The sequence below is a fragment of the Rhyacophila brunnea genome, unplaced genomic scaffold, assembly GCF_057557595.1.
Source record: "Rhyacophila brunnea isolate RB1 unplaced genomic scaffold, BYU_Rbru_1.0 scaffold_16, whole genome shotgun sequence".
In the NCBI taxonomy this organism is placed as follows: Eukaryota; Metazoa; Arthropoda; class Insecta; order Trichoptera; family Rhyacophilidae; genus Rhyacophila; species Rhyacophila brunnea.
The window spans coordinates 9,706,420-9,712,949 of NW_028232816.1; positions in this window are offsets into that span (position 1 = coordinate 9,706,420).

A 6,530-nucleotide genomic window follows, 5' to 3' on the forward strand; every position below is an offset into this window, starting at 1 on the left:
CAATGCTCCACGAACAACGCATCATTTTTTTATCTCAATGCTATACGGCTATCTCTTTCCGGTACGACAGCTCACGTTGAACCAATTTACACGTAACCGATGCCAGGAAACTCTGTGGTTATATCGGTTAAAATTTGAGTTTTGATTTCTGTGTGACTTACAATATCTATTATTCTTTGTGCTCGATGGTCATATACGCAATACATACGAGGAGATTGGGTAATTATATTATTTTCTTGTTAATTGAGTTAGTTTTCATGGGAAATAGGCCCAATTTATCGTGTAATAAATAGTACTCGTGAAAGAGAAAAACCATTAAGCGTTTCTCAAGAATTTAACAAAAGCGTGTGAATTATTTTCAGTGATAAAAATAGAATTCATGTGTGAATTATATTGTGCGTATCTTCACTTTCACTGGGTACTTACGCATTATTTGTTTGTTACAGTTCGGAAAAATGTACCTCCTTCACTTCCTCGGTTACGTCATATTTAGCGGATAGATTAGTTACGTTTCCTTTGAACGAAACCGTGGAAATGGGAAAAATGGGCAAATATTTCAAAATTTAAAACATTCACAACATAACAGAAAAACTACAATGAGATATAATATTATATGAGTATGCGAAATAAAAATTACGATTAAGTAATATGTAATAGTTTAGCAGCAATAAGTATTAACGCAGGTTCCGTCCAAGTGTAAATCCACCCCTAAAATGGGCCCTAATCGTTTACATGTAAATTGTACGTATTACATTTCACCGTGAGCTTTCTTATCTGAAAGAGATAACCGTATACTATACGGTCATCTCTATTGGCACCGAGATGAAAATATTACGAGCTGTTCGTGGAGCTTTGCAGACAATGTTCCAATTTTATTAGATCCTAACCTAACCTAATGTAACGCAACCTAACCTAACAAAATAATAATCCATCCTAAAAAAAATATACATTATCATTCTCATATTCTATTTCACTTTTTTTTCATGTAGAGGTTGGCAATAGAATTATTGGGTTATTATAATAATATTATAATTATATGGTTATTATATAGCTCGAGGAAATGACGATTAAACAGGATTTTGTATTGCAGCAGTTTTCTTTTTTCATGTGCAACCGCAGTTTAACTTCAGCTCTACTGTTGTGTCATTTTTGATAAATTTAAAATTCAGCGATTATTTAAATTTGCGTTTAAGGAGTAAAACTCAAATATAATTGGTTTTAAACAAAGTTTATCTAACTAAGGGGTGATCGATGACTCGGACCGGCTTAAGAAATTGTCTAGTCAATAGATCGATCCTAAATTCAATTATTATATTTCAAAATAACGTCAACTCTATTATCTAATATAGGTGATGTTTAATTATGATAATATTAATCGTTCATTTTTTCAAAATTTGTTTACCGCTGGCTTCCTGTAAACCAACAAGAACCGTGTTTTATTTAGACATGAATTTTATCTCAGTACTATAGACCCAAAGAAAAGAGGTTAGACGGTTTTTAATATACGACCATATATTTCCGATAAAACATTTCACGGTGAAGTGTGATACGGCGAACTGCATACGTACAAATTTCCGGACATGGCCCTAATCAAGGTCCACTATGTTCAGGCTGGGCCACGAAACTGCAAATTTCGATCGTAGTCTTGGTTGTTGCTTATTCTTCGAATACAATGGTAACCGGTCAAAACAGAACAGTGTAAAAATAAACCATTCATTTTTGTCGTTAATTACTTATAAAAGAAATATTTAAAATATATTATAAACTCTGCGTGTTGGCTATTCGGCGTAAAAACCTTAATCTATCTGCTTGATTTTGATAATCATGCACAACTTCACATAATTATTAAAAGCATTATTTCGTTGTACCTTGGGTGACTTATTTTGAACACAATTAGATTGATTAATATGACATATAGGATATAGGTACCTAGCTTACCACAACATCGAGTTGAGTTCCGTTTAATTGAGGCTTTCCAGCGATTAAGAATGCAGAAATTATATAATTTGATTTTTTACGGCGTATTGAAAATCTGTACAATATATTATTATAGAGATATATATCTATAGTCTAAGTAGAGATACGATAATATCAATATTAAATGTTATATTTTTCCTGAAATGTCATTAGTAGTTCTGTTTGTCGGTGTTCTGTTTTGTCACCGTTCTGTTCCTTCATGTCTGTTTATTCATGGAACTGAATACAATAATTGTAATTATAGTACAATACAACTGTATGTAGAAAATTATGATTGTCGTAAAATGGTAATAACAAAATATTCACTCGAAAATCTTCATTTACAGCAAACATGTTTCTGCATTCAATAATTTAAACTACCATCGGAAATTGCAATTTAGTGCCACGGCTTGATTATAGACGATTTTATACGATTATAGACGTATGGTATGATAATATTATTAAGTATCTAAATTTAAAAGTAGGTAAATTGTCAAGTATCTCGATTTCGAGAATTCTCGATTTTCGAGAGATAAAAAGGTCGAATTCTTATAGCACATACCTTGATGAGATACTTTGTGATGAATAATAATTAGTGTTCACTAAAACGGAGCATACACAGAGAAAAGCATAATATGGCTTCTCCTGTTTTAAAATGATTAATATCTTATTCCATATTTTTGCAGAATTAGAATTTTTATGTCAAAAAATTTTAATACCATTTTAAATCGCGTAATATTGAGTTTTAGTTATTTATTTTAGATGAGGGCAGATTATGTACCTAGCTCATCAATTATTCATAAAAAAAAGATAAACATTGCATAGATCTATTGAAAACAATGTCTTCTGTAGATTTTTACAATGAAATCAAAACGATGTTAATTGGTATTTTTATTGGAAACCTTGGTCCAAAAAGGTGCGTGACATTTTCTTCAATAGGTACTTAATCTGATGAAATTTCCTATTAGGCGTTAAAAACTTCATTATTTTGGTTCTAGCACAAAATAAAAAAGACACACCAGATGGCATGTAGGTAATTTCAATTATTCGGAAATTATAACTAAATTTCCAGGTGCGAAATCGTGAAAAGCTTTTGTTTCTAAATAAAAATAATATTAGACACCACGAGCAAAAACTAGCATTTTATATTATGTTCTTCCTCGTAGTTTAGATTTTTAAAGGGGGGCCTCGTAAATCCCCAGATCTAGTCACAATATCACAGAAAAAATGTTTTATTTTTTTTAATTCATCATCATCAGCCTGAATGTATCCACTGCTGGATGAAGGCCTTTGCAAGCTGCTTCCACTTCTCTCGGTTCTGTGCGTTGCGTTGTAACGTACTTCCGCAGAACTTTATTATTTCATCGATCCAGCGGCCTCTAGGTCTACCTTGTGGACGTTGTGTACCTCTTGGATACCACTGGATGACTAAATTTGTCCAACGATTGTCTCTTCTTCGAGCTATGTGTCCAGCCCTTCTCCATTTAAGGCTTTTAATAAACTCTATTAAATCGCAAACCCTTGTCTACTTCCTTATCCACTCATTCCTCTTTTTGTCCTTTCACGTTATGCCCAGCATGCACCTCTCCATACCACGTTGTTCTAGTATATATTGTATTAATGTAATAATTTAGTATTAACGTTGTATTATATTTTTTTAATTATGTGTTTGTTTATCTTTGAATTTAAAGAAATATAGCTATGTTGCTAAATTAAACATTATAAAATGTCAGCCGTACCCATTTTATTATTACATATTATTCTATGGTTGATGGCGCTTTTGCAGTGGACTGGAATTTGATGACGGACTACGGATGACAGATTCGACAAGATGACAGACACTGACCTTTTATGTTGAAAGGGCTGGCGCGCGCTGGAGCCGGTTCGGTGTTCAATGGCGCACTCAGGACTTAATATTGGGGGGAGCCCAAGGAGGAGAATGTAAATTAGTCCCATAGGCTCTTTTTCTTCTTCACAGCCTAATTTCTCGTTTATCGGTCATTTGTCTATTGCACTCGGTGTACCTACACTATGGTCCCTACATCCTGAAACGGGCCCTCAGGCTAGGATATTTGGCGGGTCTCCTACCTACCACAAATATTAAAGGCAGTGTGAAACACTACATTAACGTTTTTCAAATTGTGTTTTAGTTCAAATTAAGGGTAGTTATACAGTGAATTATTGGCGATTTTTAATACATCTACTTTAATAATGGAGCTGTCGAGTATCGACACATAATAATCAAAAAATATATTGCACAATTATGTAATTGAAAATGTTCATGGCCATAAAGTATAATACTATTAAACCTAATTTATGATGTGTTTATCTCACTTATCTGGTCAACCCGGCACGACGGTCCCCCCACAGCCCGGCCCCCCAGGCTAGAGCCCTGTCAGCCCTCCCCAGCCATGACCTACACCACTCCGAAATTCGGGTGGACACCAAGAATTGTTTGACAGTTCCATTAAGGATTGGGTTTCTAAAAAAACCCAACATTAATGTTTCGAAATTTTTGTGTTAGAAATTAAAATCTAAGAAATTTTCCTAAAAAGGGTGCTGGAGAATTAAAAATCATTTTTTTGCCATGTTTTTATTTGTCTAAGCCCAAAGGTATAGTTTATTGGCTTTCAATTTCAATATTTAAAATCATTCTGATAATTTTCATGTTTGGGGGTTGTCAGTCACTTGCTGAAACTATTAGGTCCATACTCTGACTCATACACAAGCCGAAAAACAATGTGTAGGTACTTGCCAGTCCCAGGATTCGAACCTGGGACCCACGACACTATAGGCCGATGCTTAATACGCGCGGCCATCGTGGTATTCATTTTACAGAATATAAATAATAATTTTTCTATTTTTTTTTTGTGTATTGTTTATTACTATGTCAAACCATAAATTTGCTTTGAAAATATAGGTGGTGCCTGCCGACCTACGGATATTTTAAAATGTGCTCTAAAGTACAAAAAGGCTCCTACCCCTGCTCTAATTTATAGAAGAGAATTTTGACTAATTCATAGTTTTAATGTTTTTTATATTTATTTTTAAAAAACATCCATTTTTAAAAAAAATTTAAATGTGTAACTCGAAATCCATCTCATTTATATCAAATCTAATATCATTATGGATACAATCCGGGTTCAAATCACGGGTGTGGCAAAAATTCACATGCTGTTTTTCAATGTGTGTTTGGGGACCCAGAGTAGGGACCAAATAGGTTGTGCAAGTGACTAACATCCATTTCTCGTAAAACAAAAATAAGGAACCTATGATTCGAAAAGTACCTACCAACAGAATCATCAGTGGAGAACTCCCACGCTGGTAAGCATGTAATCATGCACAACCTGAAAACTACTACTGAAAACCAACACTGTTGGAATGCAAGCATTGAACAAACAGCATTTGATTTTAGCCAAGTATAGTTGTGAGTCCCAGATATTCCGCATCGAGTTGAGTGTTGTTCCAGCCATTCCCAATCGGATAGCGAGTTCTTTTTGCAAAAAGCAATTTCCTGTGATGTGCAGAATTATTATGCAGCCTGTTGACTGTCTCTTGAATGCCCTCGATTGAGCCATCATATAGGACAGCGTAATTGCTGTACTCCAGGTCGAACGGCTTCACCGTGGGAGGTGATAACTATGCCTCAGATAAGGTGGTATTGATTTTCATGGTAGGAAATTGAAGAGGATGCTGAAGTGAAATGGAGGAAGCATGCCACTTATGGATAAAAAGATATATTTTGTAAATACTTTTTCTTTCATTATTGGATTATATTATACACCAATGTCATGGAATTGTCTAAGACAGGGTTTCCCAAACTATGTTCCGCGGAACACCAGTGTTCCACCGAACCTGGATAGGTATTCCGCGACAATTTGGAAAGGTTTTATACACTGCATCACATATTTTCAAGATCTTCTACTAAGTAGAAGTAAAATAATTAAAACTAAAATAGGTACCTAAGTAAAGAATCTACTTCATATTGAAAGGCGAGTGATGATCAAGTATCGATTATGACGTCAAGTATCTAGGTATAGGCGGAGGGCCATCTTTTCTCACACCGTGTGCATGAAAATAGAAAGCTACCTAAGTGTTCTGTTAAAATTTCCGGGTTTGCGAAGTGTTCCATTGCAGAAAAAGTTTGGGAAACCCTGGTCTAAGAAATTGTTGACAACTTACGTACAACCTTCTTTATAAAAAAAATTTTTATTCAAATACGTCGAAGTAAAGTAAAAAAAGTAAATGAGTGAAACACACTTTTGTGGATAAATAAAAATGCATGTTTGTGGGCATTGTTTAATTCTCGAACATGTGCCTTAATTTAAATACAATAGGTATAACTTATTACAATAATTTTTACTAAAAATAGTTTCATGAAACAGGTTTTGGAGAGTTACTCGACATTATCTATAAACATTGAATTCATACTACTATTCATTGTCATTTCAGATATTGAAATTGAACTACCAAATACTTATAAATACACATACACATTGACAACCACTTCAGTGTCAAATTCAATCATCCAAAACACTAAAATAGATTTAAAACAACCACAGCGGAATGAAAAA